This window comes from Podarcis gaigeae (genome assembly GCF_964106915.1).
Source record: "Podarcis gaigeae genome assembly, chromosome: 7".
In the NCBI taxonomy this organism is placed as follows: Eukaryota; Metazoa; Chordata; class Lepidosauria; order Squamata; family Lacertidae; genus Podarcis; species Podarcis gaigeae.
In genome coordinates this window covers 73,116,232-73,141,662 of record NC_139683.1, presented here as the reverse complement: position 1 = coordinate 73,141,662, position 25,431 = coordinate 73,116,232, and the positions used below count along the sequence as shown (strand labels likewise).

General features: G+C 43.0%; 1 protein-coding gene across 4 annotated transcripts in view; it reads right to left on the bottom strand.

Annotated features, from left to right (window-relative positions):
* Positions 1 to 25,431, bottom strand: part of CDH12 (cadherin 12) — a 652,231-nt gene that overhangs the window by 441,587 nt on the left and 185,213 nt on the right. For all 4 annotated transcript variants that reach the window (XM_083747240.1, XM_083747239.1, XM_083747238.1 and 1 more), the window contains one exon: positions 2,889 to 2,966. The gene's annotated coding sequence lies outside the window, so the exon portion shown is untranslated. The remainder of the gene's footprint in view (positions 1 to 2,888; positions 2,967 to 25,431) is intronic.

Here is a 25,431-nt window from a genome sequence, read left to right as displayed (position 1 = left end):
CCCATGACCAGATCTCCTTTACACATAAACTGGGCAGTGGAGTTCCCACTTGCCCCTTTGTTGTTCAGGTTTTCCCCTGCTTTTGCCCTTTCAAAGCATGGTGAGCATAACTGATGCAAAGCACTTAAGGAGACACAGTATACAAAATACCCTTAGAGAAGAAGCTTTGGACACAATCTGATGTGGGAAGTCCTGTAATGGAGTAACATGGAGTACTATGGTGCCTTGGAGACACGATTAAATCCTATGAAATGTGGAAGGTAACTCAGAGCTAGATACATGGCTTCTTTAGATGGCTGTCCAATTACCTTCACTTTTAGCTTTAAAGTCCCCTTATTTAGTGTTAAAGTAATACATTTTCAATTGGGTTCCTTCCCCCCTTTTTTCCTCCCTTCCCCAACAGGCATGCATCATTGTTAATTGAGGGAATCATTTTTTAAAGAAGAAGAAAAAAAACAACAAAAGCAAATGAGGAAAAAAAGCTCAACACCTTTTATCCCCAAACAAAGAGTACATGCACAGCAAGTTGTAATCCTTGGCTTTGCAGTATTGCTTTACAGGGTTAAGAAGATAAATGTTCATTGCTTTTAATCCTCCCCATGATTTATGAGTCTCTGGGTGTCCTCACTCCCCCACCCTGAGCATCTACAACTGTGTGCTGGTTCTGCCTGCTGTTTAAATTACAGAGACATCTATAAAGGAAATAGGGGATTGTTGTCCTACAACAGGGCAGCTTCTTCATGCCTCCCGCAGCATTCCTCCGATCATAAGGAAGCAATTTCTCTGCCTGAGTATTGCATTTTATGTTTCAGGGGATGGAGGAAGATTATCTCAAGAGTGGGTGGCATTATGATGCCCTGGATGATCACTTGTCATGCTAACTTGAAAGGAACATGACTGGGACAACAGCTGCACAAGCTGAAGAAAAACTCAGCTGAAACCGCCCAACTTCTATTTTTCCAGAACCCACTCTGCATTCTCAGCTACTGACAGGATAATTAAAGGCTAAGCGAGATTGGCCTGATGTAAAGGAACACACCAACACACACCAGCTCTTAATCGTACAATCATATTCTGTATTAGAAATGCTATCCATTCATACTCAGTTTTCTGCTGGTCCCAAAGAAAGCAATGTAAGGCAGAACAGTACCAGGATGAGGGCAGCGTGAGTGGATCCCCCTGCACAGGGTGCTGAGCCAAGGGATCACAAAATAGTGCACTTGGGAGCATGCACAGAACAGAAGGTAAGAAAGGAAAGATGCTTTAACATAGTGTTTCTCAACCTTTTTCTGACAGTGGCCCCCTTCCGACCTTGTTTCCTTCCTGTGCTTCCCCTATAATGTGGAGTTCTAGCTTCAATACCCCTTACAATATAGGGTTTCTTATCAAATAGTGTGGTGTTTCATCCATGGCCTCCCTTGCAGGACTGAGGTGATCCCTTCCTTCACTGTCCCCTTAACAGATCCAATAACAACAAGGTCTTTTTTATGTATTGTTGTTCTCCTCCAACTTACGCTTCAGCCACTGCATTTGTTTGAACTTTAGCCTCACAGTTAGGACCATGGCCACTGCACAAATGTTGGCAGTACCTGTTCTAAAGCACCCTTCTATCTGCAGATTTTAAAGGAAGAATGGAAGGAATGCTGTCAACAGCTCCCGTGCCCCAGCACACAAAAACATGCAGGCAAAATTCATTGTACAGTTGGATTCTGTAAGGAACAATTCAAGGAGAAAAGCAGCACACGGCTAATAAACAGGGGGAAGCCAATGATTGTCTTTCACTCCCTCGGAAACTCAGAGGTACGCTTCTGAAGTGAGATGCATCCCATTTGACAAAAGCAGTGCCTTATAATTATGACAGGAAATGTACCATGAAAGAGCTCCAAGGAGAGGGCCATAGCTCAGTGGTAGAGTGCATGCTTTGCATCTGCAAGTTCCTTAGTTCAGTCCCTGCCTTCTCCATTTAAAAGGTTCTCTGGCAGCAAGGCCGGGAAAGATCACTGTCTGAGAATTCAGAAAGCCATTGCCAGTCACAGGCAGCACGAGGCTAAATGAACCCATCGGTCTGATTCAGTGGTAGACAGTGCTGATGTTTATAAAGGAATTTGTGTCCTTTCAGAAATATAAACACCCTGTAAAAGGACGTTCATTTCCTTCAGGATATATATATATATATATATATATATATATATACCTGAAGAAAACACATGGAACAGAGACATATTTACACCTGTTTCAAAAGGAACCAATCACTCGCATGGCTATGCTGTAGTGTTCCTACTCTATACATACTTCCTGAGTTGAGACAGGCATTTACGCACATTTATCACATCCTTTGTGCCATGGTAACCTCTGGAGCATGTGTATCTTGCGTCAGGTTTATGACATTTTGTGAGAAGCAGCAAAAGCATATGAATATATGACACACTAACGCACACATAAACTAGGAGCAGAAATACATATTGGGTAAAAATACCAGGTGTGTTGGTGACTCTCACAAAATAGCCTTTGCATGGTGCATTGAATACATGGTCAATCCATGGAGTCCCATCTCGAGGCCAGTGGCATTCTGCCATCCATTGCCATTTTAGAGGATATTGGGAAAATTCATTTTCAATATAAATATTAAATAAATATTCTTTAAAGAGAAAGGTCAGGATCCAAAGCAGCATGGATCAAGACCCATGTCCTCTCCCATGCCACTTGTCAATTGCCTTTGAAATGGAGACATTTGAAAAATATTTGTGATGTGGCATAAGGTGAGGTACCTACTGTTGAACAGGTGCAGGGGTATGCTGTAACATCTAACCAAGTGAGTACAAACTTTTGGAAACACCAAACAGTATCTACATGCCAGCTGATATTTTAAAAAACCTTTTGTTTCCTACCTGCAAAAGTGATTTCACACCCAAGGTCTCAGCAGCACACTTTTAACTCCTCACTCGACCACAGTTGGTAAGGTTGATCTGCAAAAACAAATGCAAAAGATCTTACTAAAAATGAGAATAAAAAGTTAGCAATCTCCATTATTTCCATGGTGTACAGGCCCCATGGCCTGCATTCTGTGTTGTATTTGTCCACCCTTATGTATCTTTCACGTATCCTTTTAGCATTCCTCTTCCTAAATGTTTCACTTACACCAGAATGTTTCCTGCCCCTGCTCAGCTTCTTCAGATCTGGCTTTAGGAGAACATCTATTTAGCAAATAAAGACGTATGTGTGACGTTAACATATGAGAGTGCTGGAGGTGAAATAGTTAAACAGGTTACCCAATCGGAACCCAGGGGGTGGAGTCAGAGGGACTATAAAACCAGCTCTGGGAGGGGCAAAGGGGGGAGTTCGTTGGGAGTTGGGTGGTTGGTTGGAGTGGGAGTGAATTGGGATAGAGTCTGTGAGTAGGTTGAGTTTAGTGAAATAAGCTGAGTCAGGAACAGTTAGGGGCTAGGAAGACAAGGAAATATCTGAGAGGTGGTGAGTGAGAGCAGGTAGCGGAAGTTATAGGTCTGGATAGGCACCCCATGGTTGTAATTGACTGATACAGTTTATGAAACCACACACTTGTTAAACTGCAATAAATAAACAGAGGTTTATGTTCCAATTTGACCCTGACTGGACTCAGTATTGTACCAGGTAGGGCCTGGGTGGTGGCAGCGAGAAATAAAGTGGTAGCACAGGATCAACAGACAGTTAAACATCCGGGGACCCTGTGTGATCACCACAGTATGTACTCACCAATCCCGTTCTAAACAGGATTTGGGCCATTCTTAATAAGATTTTGCCTTGTTTGAAATTTCTTCATACTTCCTTCATAATTGTGACATGTTCTTTGTTATGTATGAAGGCACTGCTAGGCCTTGATGCCTCCTTGAGCTGAGGAGACTCATCTACTTGACGAGAGACTAAGGATTCTAAAATGCTCCAGTGGTAATGTTGGTGGCTGGCAGGCAGCCAATCCCTGCTGAAATAGGGCCAGTGTTATAATTGGCTAATTGCATCATAAAGGTGACCTATCCCAGGTGGTGGTGGGGTATTGCCTGGGCCAGCTTAAGGTATATATTCTGGGCCAAGTGCCCAATCATTCAATCTTGTGGTACCCTCCCTTCAGATGTCAAGGCGATAAAGATCTACATAACTTTTAGATGACATCTGAAGGCAGCCCCTGTATTGGGAATTTTAAAAATGTTTAATTTACTATGTTTTATATATGTTGTAAGCTGCCCACAGTAGCTGGGGTATAGATAATATCCCCACCCCTTGCTGCTGTAAGAAAACCATTAGAGCTTAATCTTGGTGCTCAGCTAGAAAAGAGAAAAAGAAAAAAAGCTATTTACAGTGGTACCTCAAGTTACAAATGCCTCAGGTTACAAACACCTTCAGGTTACAAACTCCACTAACCTGGAAGAGTTACCTCGAGTTGAGAACTTTGCCCCAGGATGAGAATGGAAATTGTGTGCTGGCAGCGCAGCAGCAGCAAGAGGTCCCATTAGCGAAAGCACGCCTCTAGTTAAGAACAGTTTCAGGTTAAGAACAGACATCCGGAACAAATTAAGTTCGTAACTAGAGGTACCACTGTATGTGTGCTGTATATGCAATATAATATTGTGCCACCAGATGGTGAAGTGGAGTCCCATTTTTCTGTATCTCTTTTCCCTGTTTAAATTAGGTAAAGGTAAAGGTACCCCTGCCCGTACGGGCCAGTCTTGACAGACTCTGGGGTTGTGCGCCCATCTCACTCAAGAGGCCGGGGGCCAGCGCTGTCCGGAGACACTTCCGGGTCACGTGGCCAGCGTGACAAAGCTGCATCTGGCGAGCCAGAGCCGCACACGGAAACGCCGTTTACCTTCCCGCTGGTAAGCGGTCCCTATTTATCTACTTGCACCCGGAGGTGCTTTCGAACTGCTAGGTTGGCAGGCGCTGGGACCGAGCAGCGGGAGCGCACCCCGCCGCAGGGATTCGAACCGCCGACCTTTCAATCGGCAAGTCCTAGGCGCTGAGGCTTTAACCCACAGCGCCACCTGCATCCCTGTTTAAATTAACAACGCTTTAAACTGAAATGCTTCTTTCATATGTTTAGATCCAGCCTAGGCCTCGAGTCATGATTGAACCCACCAACACTTCATACTTTGCCTGAGAAGGTTCCTCCAAAGTCCTCTGATATGTTATTCTTTGCTCATTTCTTTAAAAAGCTTACTATAAAAAGTCATGCCTGTCTATTTCCTCTGGTTCTTGAAGAACATTGTACAGGGAACTAAGTAGTGCAACCACTGAAAATTCATGCAATAGAATGGAACATGCTTTACACTCCGATCTTCCCAGAACCTGTGAGGTGCTTCTAGTTATGGGACAATGCCAAAGAGTGGTACAGTGGTACCTCGGGTTAAGTACTTAATTCGTTCCGGAGGTCCGTACTTAACCTGAATCTGTTCTTAACCTGAAGCACCACTTTAGCTAATGGGGCCTCCTGCTGCTGCCGCACCCCCAGAGCATGATTTCTGTTCTCATCCTGAAGCAAAGTTCTTAACCTGAAGCACTATTTCTGGGTTAGTGGAGTCTGTAACCTGAAGCGTATGTAACCCGAGGTACCACTGTATTCTCTTACCATACAAGCAGCAGTAATCTCTTGGTGTTTTCAGATGTTTTATGTCAACTGTTTTTCATTTACAACATGTTAAAGAAATAAGCATGCAATGAATAGTATTATGGCTAGCCCCATAGTGCCCTTCTAAGATTGGAGTCCATGCTGAAATTGGAAGGCTGCTTTGGACTAACATATGTCGGTGAAGTTACATGAAAAATAATGCAGTCAGAGCCCTTATATTTTTCTCAAGTTCATAGAAAAGCCATGCAGACATTTCATTTTAGGGAGGATAACTGCACCAAATGTCACTTAACTGAACGCCCCTTAAAAGTTTGAGGTGAGTCTGAAGATGCTTGGTTCAAGCAACTGACGAATTTCAAAGAAGAGAAAGTTCCAAGAAGACTAGAAAAAAATATCAGGGGTGTTCATCATGTTGTTTTTGTAGATGGTTGTGGCAACCTCAAGAGAAATCTTCTTTTTAGGCTAGGTTTACAATAATTTTATAATTAAGGGTCTAAGTTCAAATTACACTGGCTCTCCTATTCTCTGATCGTATTTGCCCACAAATGCCTTGATTTAATAACAATTTTCAGAAATCACAACTTTGTGTCCTTTTGAATGGCTTATTATTATTATTATTATTATTACCAATAACAAGGACATATTTTCAAGGAGTACCATCTCCCAACCCCCCAGATGGGTTGTCCACAGTGATTTGTGGGTGTAAACACTTACTGAAGAGGAAATCTACAGATATTTCTAACATGGGAATACTGCAGGTTAGTAAATATTTATTGAGTAACATCTAGCCACGGAAGTGTAACAGTGAATGAGTAATATCATTCACAGTTTATCTTTCACTACTATTTGATACAATGTCAGCATATGGCGCTGTGGGTTAAAGCCTCAGCGCCTAGGACTTGCCGATCGAAAGGTCGGCGGTTCGAATCCCTGCGGCGGGGTGCGCTCCCGCTGCTCGGTCCCAGCGCCTGCCAACCTAGCAGTTCGAAAGCACCTCTGGGTGCAAGTAGATAAATAGGGACCGCTTTCTAGCGGGAAGGTAAACGGCGTTTCCGTGTGCGGCTCTGGCTCGCCAGAGCAGCGATGTCACGCTGGCCACGTGACCCGGAAGTGTCTCCGGACAGCGCTGGCCCCTGGCCTCTTGAGTGAGATGGGCGCACAACCCCAGAGTCTGTCAAGACTGGCCCGTACGGGCAGGGGTACCTTTACCTTTACCTTTACAGCATATGAGGCCTGTTTTATAGGACTGTTAATAGTATAAAAAGCAGGCTACAAAAACAGATTAGGAACAATAGCAATTCAGCAGCAGTATGCACAACAAATACTAAATGCTCAGCATTTTGCTTGGAAAAGGTGATTTCGGCTAATATGTGCATTTAAAAAGAACACTCATGAAATCTTGCCTTAGGAGGTTACTGTAATTTCCCCATGCTTAGTTCCAAATATAACTGCATTCAGTCACAAATTTACTTATTTTTAAAGACCCAGACTGAGAGAAAAAACACAGTTTTGTTCATTATGAACAGTTTTTGTTCATAAGATATGCAGTTGTCACAGTGTTGCTATTGACCGGAGAGACATAGGCTGGTTCTAGAAACATCAAAGAAACGATTCAGTTAAACGTGGACTACACTATGTGTTGAAAACCCATAAACTGCTGTGAGGGGAACAGTCTGATCCTACTGCTCCCTAGCAATCAATATTCAGATTGTCTCTGATCCTGGAGGTAGCATATAACTATAGTCACTGATCTCCATGAATATCTGTAGATGGGATCATCGTAATAGATGGTCTTGGTTGTGGGCAGGTTCTCAACCTGGTTCCTCCCACCCTGGTGTGGGTGGAGCTATCGCATGCATGCCGGGGTGGCACCACAATTACCCAGGGCTATTGCCCAATCATTTCAAAGGGTGATAGTGGGGGAAATATAAAAGCAGCAGCACGATGTGTGCCAGGCTCCTGCTTCGCGTTGTAGCCACATGGGCAGAGTCTCAACGAATCTGTCTGATCACTTTTAAAACGGTATGCGACTTCATGGCTAATTCTTCAGGTTTGAAGTCCATATCATGATATCAGTTTCATAATTTTTGACCTGGCAATATATCACAAATCATGATGTGTGCTAGGGTTGGGTGATATATTGTTGATATACAGTGGTACCTCTGGTTATGAACTTAATTCGTCCCAGAGGTCCGTTCTTAGCCTGAGGAACCACTTTAGCTAATGGGGCCTCCTACTGCCGCCATGCGATTTCTGTTCTCATCCTGAGGTAAAGTTCTTTACCGGAGGTACTACTTCCATGTCCGCAGTGTCTGTAACCCAAAGTGTTTGTAACCCAAGGTGTATGTAACCTGAGGTACCACTGTATTGTGAATCATGATGCGTGTGTGTGTGCATGCGCACCATGCAAAAATCACAATGCAGGAAAAACCGTGAAGCCAGCCAATGCCTCTACATAACTCCATCCTTATTTCAGACATTGTGATATATCCGTAAATCATGATGTTTAGCTGGTGATATACCACAATACTGAAAACCAGATATTGCCCAGCCCTAAACACTCCCTCTCTGCTCAACAAATGATCAGTCTGGGGTTGGCAACCCCAACTTATAAGGATGTCACTCTAGAATGGCAACTCCATGCCTAGCATGCTGCTACTATATGGAACATTCTGCAACTTCATCGGCCATACTTTTCATGAAGGCTCTTACATGCCACATGGAACAAATCAAACAATGTGCTCCAGATTGCCATAGAATCATCAAATCATAGAATTGGAAGGGACCCTGAGGATCAACTTGTCCAGCTGTTTTTGGACTACAACTCCCATCATCCCTAGCTAGCAGGACCAGTGGTCAGGGATGATGGGAATTGTGGTCCCCCAAAAAACTTGAGACCCAGTGATCCAGCCCAAACCAGGAATAAACCATTGTCCCATAAGGGGATTGAACCTGCAACCTTGGCATTATCAGCACCATGCTCTAAGCAGCTGAGCTATCCATTGTCTGAGTACTTTCCTTACATTAAACATGAAGGCTTCCACTTGAAATGAATAGCGACAATATGTTTAAACTGGGTTCTTATTGTGGCATCCATCTCCTACATTAATGCTGGAACATTCTTGCTATTTTTGACTACTGTTAGCATGCAGCACAGGACCCCTTCTGATTCCTACTTGGCAACTTGAGTGGCTTCCTATTGTTATTGACTTCAAAGAAATGGAAACGATTTGTAATGTCATGTAAGGGCAATGTTTGCATACTGCAGAATGGATCAATTCATTAACTGGCTTTTTCTTGATTCCATTTGCAGCTGGGTTATTTGCTTTGTAGAGAAGAATAAAATGTATACCAAAAAAAAAAAAAAGGACTTTTAAAAACCATTTCAAGGCAGCGTGCCTTGAATCTACTGAAAACTCAAGATTATAAAAAAAAACTGTGAGTGATGTTGTGTTTGTTAATTCATCAATAATGACAGTATGAAAGAAAGCTCTCTGAAAGAAATGATCTAGAATATACACTGGAGCAATCCAAGTTTATCAGAACAATTCTCATACACAGTGCATAATGGATGTATTGCTGTCAAATGAACATAGGAATTCTAAAACTTAAACTTTTGTATTTTGTCTTCCTCGATTTGTAATATAACGTTAAAAGTGAGCATGTAGAGTTATAGCTGGATATGTAACACATTAGCATATTTTGCATCTGGTCTAGTGTTTCTAAACTGGGAAAAAAACAGTAAAACAAATTTGCAAAAGCTACATATTTTGGAATGCTCCTCAGTTCAATTTAATACAAATACAACAGGCAGGCATCACTAAGGACAGAGCATAAAGCAGCATTTTGCACAAATTCACATTTGGCAAAATTTGAATTTGACTATTAGAGTTGCCTTTGAAGCTTCTCTAGGTCTTTTTGGTAACTGTGACATGCCTGGGGGGTGTTGCGAGTCCTTTCTGCTCTCTTCTCACCCTGGCACCCCATAGGGTCACTAGGTGAATGGAATTTTGCTGTAATCCCGTACCCACTTACCTGAGAGCATGCCCCATTGAACTCAATGACACCTACTTCTGAGCAGACACAATTAAGTTGTTAACATCAGTTGTCTCAATACCCCAGGTTTACCTTCAGGGCTAAAGGTAAAGATAAAGGGACCCCTGACCGTTGGGTCCAGTTGCGGATGATTCTGGGGTTGCGGCGCTCATCTCGCTTTACTCGCCGAGGGAGCCGGCATAGAGCTTCTGGGTCTTGTGGCTAGCATGACTAAGCTGCTTCTGGCGAACCAGAGCAGCACACGGAAACACTGTTTACAGTTCTGCTGGAGTGGTATCTATTTATCTACTTGCACTTTGACATGCTTTCGAACTGCTAGGTTGGCAGGAGCAGGGACCAAGCAATGGGAGCTCACTGCGTCGTGGGGATTCGAACCACCGACCTTCTGATCGGAAAGCCCTAGGCTCTGTGGTTTAACCCACAGCGCCACCTGCGTCCCTACCTTCAGGGCTGAACCCACCTAAAAACACTATAACAGTCAACAATCCTGCTGCTCTAACTGCTTACCACGATACAGCTGTGCTACTTTTCATTTTCCATCTGCTCAGTTCCTTAGTGTCAGACAACAAACCCATGCAAAAGAGTGAGCACATGAGAAAGTGAAGTTAGAAGGAAATTTGAGGCCATTGGCAGAACCCTAAGGAAGTGCACAGAAAGGAAGTTTCCTGTACCCTATTCCTTATCATGAATGATGGTGAATTATGGTGAATTATGAATTATGAATTATTGAATTACGGTGATGGAGAAGACTCTTGAGAGTCCCATGGACTGCAAGAAGATCAAACCTATCCATTCTGAAGGAAATCAGCCCTGAGTGCTCACTGGAAGGACAGACCGTGAAGCTGAGGCTCCAATACTTTGGCCACCTCATGAGAAGAGAAGACTCCCTGGAAAAGACCCTGTTGTTGGGAAAGATTGAGGGCACAAGGAGAAGGGGAAGACAGAGGACAAGATGGTTGGACAGTGTTCTCGAAGCTACCAGCATTAGTTTGACTAAACTGTGGGAGGCAGTGGAAGACAGAAGTGCCTGGCGTGCTCTGGTCCATGGGGTCACGAAGAGTCGGACACGACTAAACGACTAAACAACAACAACATTCCTTATCATCTGTCACACCCCCAAATCTCTCCAGTGGGTTTTCTGGTGGTTTCTGTGAGAGGGGAGAATAACCCAAAATCAGGGTGCTTGAAGAAGTCAATATTTGTGTGATCTATTGTGAAATGACCTGATATGCACCTCCCTGCCTAACGTGTGCACTGAAATTTAGCAATCCACTTGATTTTTCATTTCCCAAATGTTAGATGCAGTCCTCAGCTTAGAAAAAACTTAACCTACATACAAATGTTGTTTCTACTTCGTTGCAAACTTCTGCGTGGTTTGTTCTTTTTAGTCGCAAAATAATGCAGAAATCAGACGGCAAGTTTTAGCAATTCGTAGTATTGCAAGACACAACTTACTGAGTGTCACAGAAAGTGAATCATGCTCTTAATATACATAAAATTTAAATGCTCTTCAGATATAGAAAATAAAATAGCAAGTTGTTAGCTGATTCTATGAATATTAGTATTAAAAAATATGTAAAGCACTACCATCACCTGTAATCAGCCCATAACTGAGGCTTTCATTAATATAAATTGTATATTCCCGCTGCTAATAGACCCAAGTAAAATTCACTTATTGGAAATGGCCATTTATTTATCATTTTGCATAACCCATCAGAAACATTATTATTAGGAAATTTAGTGACACAAATGAGCATGTTTTAAGAAAGCCCACTGCCAACAGAGCTCTAATGACCAATTTCATTTGCGGCGATAAAACTGGAGGAAATTTCTCTGCCTAATAATGAATGACCCAGTTTTCAACCCGAAACATCTGAAAAGCTATCACACCTGAGCATTCTGAAAAACCAGAGCTGGATTTTCTGGCAGATTATCAAGACTATGGACAAATTATGGCAGTTAAGTAGGCATTTGTGGTTTCATTTTCTCATTGCTACCAAAAAATGGAATTTTGATTATTTTGTCTTAGAGGACTGTTGTTAGGTCGAACAAGATAGAGATTGCCAATGAGCTTGCTGGTTGGGTAAGAGATAACCATAGTGATGTTTGATGGAACAAATGAACATATTCCCTCTGAACCCAATGTAATAATAAGGGGTTTAAGACTGCAGCAACTAACCTTATAATATTACATACATATTGTAGGAAGAATTTCCTATATAGATCTTGTTGATACCCAGCTTATAGAAGCAACAATGACAACCAATACAGTGCTTTGAAATACAGCCCTCTGCACATACATTTTAGTTTGCATTTAAATCTGAATTTCTGAAATCCACACTTTCTGAAACAATGTGAGAACTAAACACTGTCATCCCTTGAAATTCACACTTACCCGAATTCTCCAGCCAAAGAATGTTTACAAACAGGCATCTATTGGCGGGGTGGGGAATGTGTATATGGAAATATTAAGTGAAAATAGCATTTGCAAATATTAGGAGAAGCTGCTTGCAAGAAAAGTGTACATTAGTCAAAGCTGCAGACACAATGTGCTTAGCGGGGGATATTCACACTAAATGCTGAACACTCATAATGAGGGTGGTGGAAATGTAGCTCCATCAGTTCCCACATAATCCAGGGGGGTCTTTCTGTCCTGCTTTCTTTCCTCCTTGATAGCTTGCTTGCCTTCCTGCCACTCCCTGAAGAAACAGCCTCTTTTCTCTAGATTTCTGCTGCCTTTTCCTTCTGCAACTTCCTTCTGCAGTTTGCAGCAGCTCACCAGCCCCAGCATTTCCAAAACAGCTTGTTTGAGCTGAGGCTACTCACAAGTAAGCAGCTGATCTGGTGGCTTCTGCATCCCATTTCCCAGATGGACATCTTAATTAATTGGGCATTTGTTCCCACCCACCCCTTTTGCCTTCTACTATTTCAGTGGCCTTTGGTGCACTGGATAACATTGGTGCAAATGCCTGTGTGATTGGACCCTGGTTCTATCACCCATGAAAAGTGGTGGCAGCCTGCATGGTTCCTGCTTCTCTCCATTTTATCCACACAACTGTTAAATTGTGGGTGAACATATCAGACGACACAGCGATTCTTCAAACAGCACTTGTTTATTCACAGGCCAGAACAGAACTGAACTGAAGGGTTCAGCCAGCCTGCTTATATAGAGCTCCACTACAACGCAACTGTAACAACTTTCTGTAACTATCCAATCACTGAACGTCATTTTCAATCCCTTATTTGCATATGTGGACCTGAGTGAAAACTATCTACAGTATCCCCCTGCTGGCCCAGGGTGAGAACTTCAGTACATAACAACAACAACAACACCATGAGGTAGAGACTGTGCCTGGCCCCAGATAGCCCAGTGAGCTCCATGGCTGAATGGGGATCGGATCTCTGGCCTCCCAGGTCACAATCCAATATTCTAACTGCTACACTACAGTGGCTTTTTGTGCCCCCGTGTCTCCTCCGCCTCTTGGCAATGTGTCATGGACTGGTTGGACACAGAGGAATGTTAGGAGAAACCAGCTGGGAAACTCCCAAGGGAAGAAGGCTCAGAGCCAGGGAATTGGTGGTGGGACAATGATGAGTGGAGAAGAGGGACAAGACTGGAGGCAGGTGTCAGAAGGTGAAGAGGTAACAGGGCTTAGTGAGTGGGGTGAGTCTGTGACAGAGAGGAGTCCAGCTGGTGAAGAGGCTCCCCCTCCTGCCCCTGGTCTACAACCAGAACCAGGAGAGACATGAAGCAAGAGGAGCAGACACAGGCAGGCAGGTGCAGTCTCAGATTCCTTGGGGAAAACTCTGAAGAGAAAAGGACTTAGACAGCCGCAGGGAGGTGGGGACTAAATAAGAGTTGCTGTGCTCATCAGGCCTAAAACTTCTGTGCAGATCCTGGTTGTTGTTTTCTCTAATAAAGAGTTAACTCCATTAACTTCATGTGATTGACTGCTTGCTGGCTCGCTCCTGACAAAATGCTTAGTGCTACAAATATGTGAAATGACATCACTTTACTGTGAGTTTCACCACACCCACAATAGCAGGCCAATGAAGTGCAGTGGGTTTGGAGCAGTGACAGGGCATGTGATGAACTAGACATTAAAAGGGGAGAAATTAAAAGGTGAGTGGCTCCTATAATATCTCAATATTTTCCATAGCTACCCTGTTCGAAATGTCTCTCAGTAAAAATGAGTTTTTCGTACCATCCTTACTCTGGTCTGCGTAATAACCATATGGATTATTTCGTATTAAGATATATCAGCATAAGATTTCCAATTAATTGTGTGCTTTGCACACATCCAGAAATTCTAAATGCTATAATTTCCCAAAGAAAAGAGAAAGCACAATATTACTTTTCCTCCCTCGCTATATTTGATAAAAATGGAATTTGAAGGCTTTGATCACAGGCTGATATTATATTATTTATATTCATAAGAAAATAGCTGTAACCAAGCAGAAAATATTGTTTGGCCAAAAGGAATGCTTTGTTTGTGATTGTTTCTAGCTTAGATTATTAATAATAAAAATCTATACAATCTTATCACCAGCCTTTGAGTGTATTCTTCCCCTCCTGTTTATGGTTCACAGAAACTGATCTTTTTGCCTCAGCCTTTACACACTAGCAAGAAATTTACCAAATGATGAATAGATTTATTTATTTTTTACCTCATATAAACAGATATGCACACTGGGTTGTTGTTAGGCTGTTTTTAGGTTCAAAGGAATAAATTTCATAAATCAAGCCTGTGTAAATTAAGCTGTTATAAAGTTGGGCAGCTGGGATAGCTCAGTCTGTAGAGTGTTAGACTTTAAATCTGGGGGCTGTGGGTTCAAGCCCCACCTTGGGCAAAAGATTCCTGCATTGCAGGGGGTCGGACTAGATGACTCTTGGGATCTCTTCCAATTCTATGATTCTCTGAAAGTTACTTCAGATCCAAGTGCTGACTATCAGTGAAGCTATCACTGGCTCCTCAAGGAGTTCTGAATTTCTCTAGCTATCCACCAGACATTACATAAAACAAAATTTAGAGTCAACTGGAGTTTTCTCCACTGAGTTTTCCAAAAGTAAAACTGAGGAAAAGTTACAGTGGAATATTACTCACGGTACTTTCATGTTTCTCCAGCTGAACCTGAAGAAAAGTTCAGCCCACACTTCAAAATTCTGCAAAATGCACATGCATGCACACCTCTTGAACTCTTTTTGTTCTCCAGAGATGTCCAATGTTTACCATTTCTTTTACCTTAGCTATGATGTACCTAAGGTAATATTATGCTGTTCTTCTGAAGAAAAGAGCCAATTCTTAAATGTGCAGGGCTGTTTGTGCAGTGCTTTGTTAGTTTTTTGTTCATGTGTTGTTGTTTTTTGTTGTTCGTTTTTTTTTTGCTAAGGTGCTTACTGTATGAAATGAAAGTGGATGGAAAATCACACTCCTGGAAAGAAATAGAATGGTGTTTTGTTTTGTTTTTTATCTCTGCAATTTGGAAATCCTTAGGCAGTTGCTGCTAATAGAAGTCATTCATTTTCTGTGTATTAATTCTGGAGTACATAAAAACAATGTCACACGCCTCCAGACCATAAAGAAAGCCACTGTAGTCCGGGAGGTTTATTAACATTTATATGGGGAGCTTATAAAATTGGTAACATGTTATCTAACCAGGATACACATGGGCCTCAATAGATGCTGGATTAATTAATTCCCCTTGGCATTTTTCTCTAGACGCAAAAGTAGTATTCCAGTGCTGGTTATTTCTACCTGCCTGGGGCTAACTGTCATACTAACAAGGAGAGGAACTTCATGTTGAACTTTGTAGCCCACCTCTAACTTTTCTTACAAGTCACTTATTTGGGGAGTTTATTAGTAAATAGTCCTGAAGCAAGGATGTCACCTAACATTATAGAATAGATTCAAGACTTTTAAAAAGTTGTGATAGAAGAAAGGAGTGTTGAATATAGCAGAAATCAAAGGAGCTGCAATAACTGAGAGATCCAATCTTTTCAAATAAATTTGACGTCTGCAGATAGCTAGATAGATGATAGATAACGAGAGACCAAATGACCTTGAACACAGGGGTGGTAGTCAGTTCTTTTCCCCTCCTCTCCCTTCTCCCTACCCAGGGATTAGTTTGCTTCTTCCTGCCTTGGGATCTCTGTGGTCCTTTCCAATCCTGCAAACAGCACACTGGCAAAGCAGACCCCTGCAGATAGTGAGTGGAGGGTTCCGTTGTGCTCAGTTTGACTGCAGCATTCAAAGCAAAGCAATTTTAGAACCATCATGCTAAACTGGGTGATTAATAATAATAATAATAATTTATTATTTATACCCCACCCATCTGGCTGGGTTTCCCCAGCCACTCTGGGTGGCTCCCAACCAAATATTAAAAACATGATAAAACATCAAACATTAAAAACCTCCCTAAACAGGGCTGCCTTCAGATGTCTTTTCAAAGTAAGATAGTTGCTTATTGCCTTGACATATGAGGGGAGGGCGTTCCACAGGGCAGGCGCCACTATCAAGAAGGCCCTCTGCCTGGTTCCCTGTAACATCACTTCTCACAGTGAGGCAACCACCAGAAGGCCCTAAGCACTGGACCTCAGTGTCCAGGCTGAACGATGGGGGTGGAGCCGCTCTTCAGATATACAGGACTGAGGCCGTTTACATCAAACCGGATAGAGTGACAATATCTTCAGAGGCATTGAAATCAGTGCAGTTAGGAACATTTTGTTCCATCATCTTAAATGAAAATTTGTTTGGGGTCCATGTTCATAGCTGTCAAGCATCCCTTATTTGGCGGGACAGTCCCTTATCCCAGTGCCATGTCCCGCTGCTGTCCCTTATTGATGATGTCCCTTAAATAAGCTACTGAAGGGTAATGGGGCCCTTTCTATGTTGCTTTTTTGTGTGTTGAATATATGCTATATGGTAATTTATGGACCTAATAGGTATCTAAAGCCATTTGCACGCAACAAAATAGGTATTTTATCAAAGTAATTGTTGATCTCTTATTTTGGCTGCCTATCCCTTATTTTTGAGGCTGCTGGTCCCTTATTTTCAAATCTGTGAGTAGACAGCTATGCCCATGTTGCCTTTCAAGCTGGCCTTATGAGATTCCCATCCTCTCAGCCAGAGTGCGTGCCAACATGGTTAGAACAAATGTAGCAAACAGCAGGCGTCATCTACACTTTCAGTATATGCTTGCTCGGAGCCACAGTTTCCATCTAATCCACATTAGCGATTACTACTGCGTGCTCTTCCAATATGCGCTTTTAGAATATGAGGCCACGAAGGTCAGGGATTATGTTACCATTGTGTACATGGCTGGTGGGTCTTGAGTTGTCTTGTCGAGTCCAATGCACTGGTGACATGTCCATTAGCACTCAATAAATCTCCAGTACATTAATGCTTGTAAAGGGGGGGGGCACAGTCTACAATCAAAGTGAATTATTAGCCTGCCATAAGGAAAGATCAAAGGGCCAAGAGCATCAATGCCTGCAAGGCAGGAATTGAATTAAGCATGGCATACACAGATGACAAGCTAGCAAACCATATTACATGCCACAGCTAAGTTGCTAATTTTGTTCTGTCAAAATAGGTAACACAGAATGGCATTTCATAAACTGGTGCGTATATCTTTGAATTTGTACTTTAAAGCACAATGTTGGTGGCTTTAGTATTCGATAGAAGCATGGTAGAGGCTTCTATTATAGTAGCTTGGAATGCCTGATGTCTTAAATCTATTGATTGATTAGCTTGGAAGTCGGTCACACCCACCCAACATTTAACAGGTAATAAAAAAGAATCCTCATGTCTCCCTTCAATTATCCTCCCCGCCCCCTCAAACCAGGGAACATTGCTTGAGTTCCCACACCTCCCAAACCGTCATGCATTATTGTATGTTGTTTGCCATATTTCAGTTAGTCTAAAACATTAGTTTTTAACTAGTCGGAACAAACACATGGTGCAAAAATAAAAAGTGGGTCCCTGAATACATGTTTGGGCAAAAGATGGATTACTTGCCCAGAGAGGCTGAGGACTATTGGTTGACAAATAGCCCGTCCTAGCCTTTTCCTTGCCAGTTTTTCCTGGAGTAGGCACAAGTGAAACTAAGGGCTACTCTTGATTGGGGTTTTGTTTTGTGGGTGAAAGCAATGACACAATAGCAATGCATTGAAGGTGGATTTATACTGGACCATCCACACACCATCCCACTGTGTTTTATTGCATTATAGCCATCTAGAGGGGCACTCTGACACTGGAGCGCAGCACATACTAAGAAAAACAAATTAGAAGATTTGTGGTATGAAGTTACAGGATTTCAACTGGAAGTCATAGGACACACATCAATTGGAAACAAAGCACTTTGTCAACCCCATCTTGTGCAAGTGCAAGGGGACGCGGGTGGTGCTGCAGTCTAAACCACTGAGCCTCTTGGGCTTGCCAATCAGAAAGTTGGCAGTTTGAACCCCTGCGACAGAGTGAGCTCCCATTGCTCTGACCCAGCTGCTGCCAACCTAGCAGTTTGAAAGCATGCCAGTGCAAGTAGATAAATAGGTACCACTGCTGCAGGAAGGTAAATGGTGTTTCCATGCGCTCTGGCTTCCGCCATGGTTTTTCATTGTACAAGAAGTGGTTTAGTCATGCTAGCCACATGACCTGGAAAGCTGTCTGTGGACAAATGCCTGCTCCTTCGGCCTGAAAGCGAGATGAGCGCCACAACCCCATAGTCACCTTTGACTGGACTTAACTGTCCATGGATCCTTTCCCTTTTACCTTTACAGGCACAAACAGTATTGAAAGCAGGATTGCATACTATTGCCCCAATACCCTCATGAGCACAAATAATCAGGAATGTACTATAAAAAGGATTTCTGGAGGGGCCCTGAGTAGTCAAGAAAGATATTGAGAGTGTTTAGGACACAGCAGAGAAAAGAACATCAGGAGCAAAGGACAGGTGGTCACCCAACCAGATGGTACAGTGTCACAAATATTATTCACCTCTGGTGGGTCTGTAATAATGCTCAAAATTACAGGCTGCAGATACATAGGCGCTTTGCTCTCATATTATAGGAGTTGTAATCAGGTCACATCCACTCACTTGAGTCATTAAAATAAGAATGAGGATAATTACCAACCCCCTGCCCCAACCATATTACTTGCTCTAATAAACCATCTAGATTCAACAGTTGTCCATTTACAACATTGGAACATGATCAACTTTCCTTATGGCAAATGAAGAGTTGCTGGAAGTCCAAATATGATAAAAATGGAGCTGTTAAAAGTTATACTCCACTCTCTAAATACAGTTGGAAGTATCATTGGAAAGGAAGGTGTCATTTTATAAATAAATATAGCTCTCCACATATCCTAGAGTAATGGAAAATATGAAAATATAAAAATATGAAAAAAAAATGTTGGAGAGATGAATGGGCATGATAATCAGGTCCTCATAAGTATAGGCTGCTTGTTGTTTTGCCAAGGAATCTGAAGGTTTTTAAAAAAAATTCTGAAGTTTTTTTTGTGTTTTTTTTAAAAAGGCCAAACCTTTTAGATAGAACTGTAAGAAGTTTTGCCAACTTTTAAAGCAGACTCTGCAGTTATGACCATGACAACACCTTGATGTGTTGGCATTAGCAGGCAAGAATGCTTATTTCCACACTGTGAAAGCCTACGTGTTATGATTTCTATGCATCCAGATGTTGTTAAAGGCAATCATAGCTACATTCTAGGGCAGGGCTAGCCAGCACAGTGCCATTTGTCAACAGTTTCCATCATCCCTCATCATTGTCCAAGATGGCTGAGGGCAGTGAGAGTTAGAGTCAGACAACATCTGGAAGGTACCACATTGACTACCTCTGTCCTAGTTAAAATGGTGTACAACAGACACTAGGTGAAAGACAGCAAGGGCCTCAGGGGTCCCAAATGTGAAGCAGGTGGCGCTGTGGTCTAAACCACTGAGCCTCTTGGGCTTGCCGATCAGAAGGTCAGTGGTTCGAATCCCCACCATGGAGTGAGTTCCTGTTGCTCTGTCCCATCTCCTGCCAACCTAGCACGCCAGTGCAAGTAGAGAAATAGGTATCGCTGTGACAGGAAGGTAAATGGCATTTCTGTGCACTCTGGCTTCTGTCACGGTGTCCTGTTGCACCAGAAGCGGTTGAGTCATGCTCACCACATGACCTGGAAAGCTGTCTGTGGACAAACGCCGACTCCCTCGGCCTGAAAGTGAGATGAGTGCTACAACCCCATAGTTGCCTTTGGCTGGACTTAACCATCCAGGAGTCCTTTACCTTCACACAGTGATTTACATACACAGGCTCATCCTTCTTGCCTGGGTCCACAGGAGCTCACACTAGTCAGACAACAGCACATTTAATAGTTGGTCTGAAGGTAACATGCTACACATTTACAATCCTCTCCATGAAGGAATCCAAAGGTTGTTCCAAGCCATATTCCTCTTTAGACAGTGCAATTCAACTCCCATTCTTGTTCTTTTATCCTGCCCAACCACTCCACTGTGTAATTTAACGTATCTACCAATTAGACACTTCAGACTCTCAGAAGCAGAGCTAACAGAAAAACAAACCCAATTAGTTGAATATCAAACATTCATTGCACAATTTATTGATAGCGGCCTGAAGTATATAAAAAAAGATACACGATAACTTCGTAAGTCAAGTTTCATTACAAAGTCCCTATCTCTTCTCTGCTTTATGGTGTTGGATTCTCACCCCCCCCCCCCGTCCTTCACAAGAGTGCAAGGCAAGTATCTGAAAATAAGATGGGTTGGCAAGCTGCCAATGCCCTGTACCAGCTGCATTGCCAGGTGGGACATTATGCTGTTTGACAGAAAAACCGCTGCTCAAGTGCCTATTTCCATTGTTTGCTTGCAGCAGGAGGTGTGATTTTTTTGAAGGGTTAGTGAGTAAGTTAGCAGCAATTAATCCTTGTGTCAGGCAAGACTGCAGTTGCAAGCCTTGTTAGTGACTGCTAAAAAGCAAAACACACCCAAAAACACAATGCCTTGTATTCCTAGATTCCTTTGGGTTGCAAGTATGATTAAGGGTAATGCTTTTCCCTCCCCAACAGTTCATGCAAGTGAAGAATCCACAGTGAGAAATGCATAGGCTGTTGTGGGACAAGGAAAATGTGCAAATTGTTGTACGAAGCTACATAACCTTAGGCCTGAGATGGACTCTGTATGCTAAAGAAAAAGGCCAGTTTCACTTATCCAGTAATCCCACAGTGCAAACATATTTTTCTAGAAAAAGAGGTATCACCATGAATGCCTCCCTTGTTCTCATAATGGCAATAGTGTCCACCTGAGAAGTGCCAGAACTGAGTTACACTGAGTTCTGGCTGAAAAAAGCCCTTGGTCTATACATAGACATAACCAACATGGTGGACCCCACTCCTCTGTTGTTGCTGGACCACAGCTCCCATAATCCCTGATCACTGACCATGTTGGCTGGGGCTGATGGGAGTTGTAGTTCAATAATATTTAGAGTGCACCATGTTGGGTACCAGAGATAAGTCATGCCCACATTTCAGGACACAGTTGTTGTTTTTAACATAAGTTGATCTGCTTTTTAAAGTTACCTTGGCAGGGTTTATGTATTATTAAAAATAAAAAAAACGAATATAAAGCAAAAGTTAGCAGAGCATAAATAAAAAGGAAAATGGATTATTTCATCCCTAATCAGGTTTCATTGGTTTTCCTATCAGAAGCTCTGCTTCCGTTGTAGCAATCTTGGCTGCTGTGTAAAAATGTCCCAAACTTATCAGTAGTAATTCTGCACCTTTTTTGCTTCCCTGCAGCTCAATCTTCTTCACATTCAATGCAATTAATGTGAAATAATAAATCATGTTATTTTTTAAAATCAAGTTTTTCTATTTAAAAAAAAATGATTAAAATTTTAAAGCAGCCTATAGAATAGATTCAGTTTGATCAATAGATCACGTCGAGCCTACCAAGTGGCGATAGCGACGGCGAAGAAGAATTTCTTTGCCGCCTCTATTGCATCTGCAGAAAACAGCAGCAGGAGACTTTTTCAGGTGGTTCACAATTTAGCGGAACCACCTGTAACATCGGGGCCCAGTACGGGCCACATATTCTCCTGCAATGATTTTGCAAAGTTTTTTGCAGGTAAAATCGCTCAGATTCGGGAAGAAGTAGACTTCACCGTGGGAGCAGGGCCGGGGCGGGAGAGTGCTAGAGTTCTGTCTAGTCAAGTTGAGTGGGATCAATTCCAATCTGTTACCTCCGAGGATGTGGACAGGCTGCTTGGACGAGTGAAACCAACCACCTGTCTCCTGGATCCTTGCCCATCCTGGCTTATAAAAGCTAGCCGGGAAGGACTGGGCGATGGGCTTCGTGGGGTGGTGAAGGCTCCGTGAGGGAGCCTTCCCAGACCCACTGAAAGAGACGGTTATTAAACCGCTTCTTAAAAAACCATCTTTAGATGCGGCCACAATGGCCAACTATCGCCCAGTCTCAAATCTTCCATTCTTGGGCAAGGTGATTGAGCGAGCGGTTGCCAAACAACTCCAGGCACGCCTGGAAGAAGCGGACCACTTGGATCCCTTCCAGTCGGGATTCAGGCCTCATCATGGGACTGAAACTGCCTTGGTCGCACTGGTTGATGATCTCCGGCGGGCTAGGGACAAAGGTGAGAGCTGTTTCCTAGTTCTACTGGATCTCTCAGCGGCGTTTGATACCATCGACCATAACATCCTTCTGGACCGTCTTGAGGGGCTGGGAGCTGGGGGCACTGTCCTACAGTGGTTCCGCTCCTTCCTCCTGGGCCGTGTTCAGAAAGTGGTGGTGGGGGATGAGTGTTCAGACCCCTGGGCTCTCACTTGTGGGGTGCCTCAGGGTTCTGTCCTCTCCCCCATGCTTTTCAACATTTACATGCAGCCGCTGGGAGAGATCATCAGGAGGTTTGGGCTGGGTGTTCATCAGTATGCGGATGATACCCAGCTCTACCTCTCTTTTAAATCAGAACCAGTGAGGGCAGTGAAGGTCCTGTGTGAGTGCCTGGAGGCGGTTGGAAGATGGATGGCGGCTAACAGATTGAGGTTGAATCCTGACAAGACAGAAGTACTGTTTCTGGGGGACAGGAGGCGGGCAGGTGTGGAGGATTCCCTGGTCCTGAATGGGGTAACTGTGCCCCTGAAGGACCAGGTGCGCAGCCTGGGAGTCATTTTGGACTCACAGCTGTCCATGGAGGCACAGGTCAAATCTGTGTCCAGGACAGCTGTTTACCAGCTCCATCTGGAACGTAGGCTGAGACCCTATCTGCCTGCGGACTGTCTCGCCAGAGTGGTGCATGCTCTGGTTATCTCCCGCTTGGACTACTGCAATGCACTCTACGTGGGGCTACCTTTGAAGGTGACTCGGAAACTACAACTAATCCAGAATGCGGCAGCTAGACTGGTGACTGGGAGCGGCCGCCGAGACCATATAACACCGGTCTTGAAAGACCTACATTGGCTCCCAGTATGTTTCCGAGCACAATTCAAAGTGTTGGTGCTGACCTTTAAAGCCCTAAACGGCCACGGTCCAATATACCTGAAGGAGCGTCTCCACCCCCATCATTCTGCCCGGACGCTGAGGTCCAGCGCCGAGGGCCTTCTGGCGGTTCCCTCATTGCGAGAAGTGAAGCTACAGGGAACCAGGCAGAGGGCCTTCTCGGTAGTGGCGCCCACCCTGTGGAACGCCCTTCCAGCAGATGTCAAAGCGATAAACAACTACCTGACATTCAGAAGACATCTTAAGGCAGCCCTGTTCAGGGAAGTTTTTAACGTGTGATATTTTACTGTATTTTTGGTTTTTATGGAAGCCGCCCAGAGTGGCTGGGGAGGCCCAGCCAGATGGGCGGGGTATAAATAATAAATTATTATTATTATTATTATTATTATTATTATTATTATTATTATTGGTAAAATAGATCATTGATAGAAACACTTGTGTCACTTTAAGGAGGGTCCCCATTGTTAACTGTAGTAAACATCCAAATGTCAAATTTTGGTTTGTTCTATTTCTCATTTTTCTAATTTTAAATTCTGTTTTCCACATTTCTGCAGTGCTTGCTTGCTTGCTTATTTATTTATGAATGATCCTCGTGAAAATTCTTCAGTATTGTTACATGCCACTCCTATCACAGATTAGTGCGAGGTTCCTGGGGTATCAGGTGTGCTTTAACCCAGGGTTTATGTTTCCTTTTTTTACAATTAGGCACAATGGAGACTACAGTGGCTACACAAATATACAACCTGAAGTCTTCAATGGAGGATGTTCAGTGCATCAACATTCCAAGAAAGCATTGCTTCCAAGAACAATGTCAGCATCTGTCTCCTGTACACTGCTTACTAACCCCCATTGCTTAACTGCAAACTGTCATGCTCTCCCTTCTCAAACACTGGTATTAGCTTCCAACCTAACCTCCCATTTGAAGGAGAGAGGAAACCCACAGTTTTGCAAATGAGATTTGTTCTTCCCTTTGTTGTGCTAATGGGTCATTACTCCAAAGGAAATTAGGCTGCCTCCATTCATTTGAATCCATGTTGATTTCACAGAATTACAGATTCAGGTTCAGCACACAAGATCTGATTTAATTATCCTTCACATGTGCTAATCCAAGGGAGCTGTACACTTCTACCTGGGCAGTTATCTTTCCACAAGGGCTGCCATTGAAATCCAGCATCGCCTGAGCTTTGCTAGTGCAGCTTTCTCCCGATGAAGTGCCGAGTGTTTGAGGACCCAAGTGTTTCACAGGGAAACCATAATGCTTGCTTACAAAGCTATTGTACTACCAACCTTACTGTATGTTTGTGAAACATGGGCCACTTATAAACACCATCTCCAACTCCTCAAAAAATTCCATCAACGGTGTCTCTGGAAAATTTTACACATCACTTGGGAAGACAGGCGAACTAATGCCAGCGTACTGGAAGAAGCAAAGATCACCAGTGTCAAAGCAATGATTCTTCAACATCAACTTTGTTGGACTGGTCATGTCGTTCAGATGCCTGCTTACCGTCTTCCAAAGCACCTACTCTATTCCAAACTTAAAAATGGAAAGTGAAATGCTGGTGGTCAACAAAAGAGGTTTAAGGACCCTTTCAATGCAAATTTAAAAATTATGTAATATAAACACTGACAACTGGGAAACACTGGCCTGCGAGCACTCCAGTTGGAGAACAGCCTTTGCCAAAGGCTTTGAAGATGCTTGAACTCAGGACAAAAGGGAGAAATGTGCTAAGAGGAAGGCACACTTGGCAAAGCCTCAACCGTGATCAACTCCCACCCGGAAACCCACTATGTCCCCACTGTGGAAGGACATGTGGATCCAGAATTGACCTCCACGGTCACTTATAGATTCACTGTTAAAACCGTTTTTTTGGAAGACAGTCTTTCTCAGCTATGAGTGAGCACCAAAGAAGAAGACATATGCTAATCCAAGGGAGGTGTACAGTGGTTAAGCGGCTAATCCAAAGAAGTGGGTCTACAGACTTTAATGCACATACCTTAAGACACAAGGGTTCTACATCTGTTTTAACACATGGATTAAAAATCCCAGTCTTTACCAGCCTGGACACCTTGCACCCCCCATGTTCATAATTGTATTTCAGTCCAGATTTTTCCTTTAAAAACACATTTGTGCAAACAATTTCACCTAATATTGTGATTTTTTGTGTGGTATTTTAACTAATATAGCTATTTTTATGCACACTAGTCTAATATATGCATTTTGTAAACATCATTTGATTGGAGAATTG